The sequence below is a fragment of the Carlito syrichta genome, unplaced genomic scaffold (genome assembly GCF_000164805.1).
Source record: "Carlito syrichta isolate Samal-C Ts95f unplaced genomic scaffold, Tarsius_syrichta-2.0.1 Scaffold303148, whole genome shotgun sequence".
Classification (NCBI taxonomy): Eukaryota; Metazoa; Chordata; class Mammalia; order Primates; family Tarsiidae; genus Carlito; species Carlito syrichta.
In genome coordinates, this window is record NW_007247244.1 from 143,046 (window position 1) to 143,267 (window position 222).

Below are 222 nucleotides of genomic sequence, written 5' to 3' on the forward strand. Positions count from 1 at the left end.
GCTCAGCCCCGGAAACTCATCCCGCCACCCTCAGTCTCGCTAGGGAATCAGGCCCCGGTCCAGAGATTCGGAAACAAAACTGTCGCGTCGAGATCACTATGGCCGAGACCTTTAGCCGGCGGGGCCTCGCAACCCCAAGGCCGCCCTGCTAGCCTGCGCGACGGCAAGGCGGGCAAGCGCGCGCCGCCAGCTCGACGCGGCCGGAGGAGCCCCGGGAGCCGG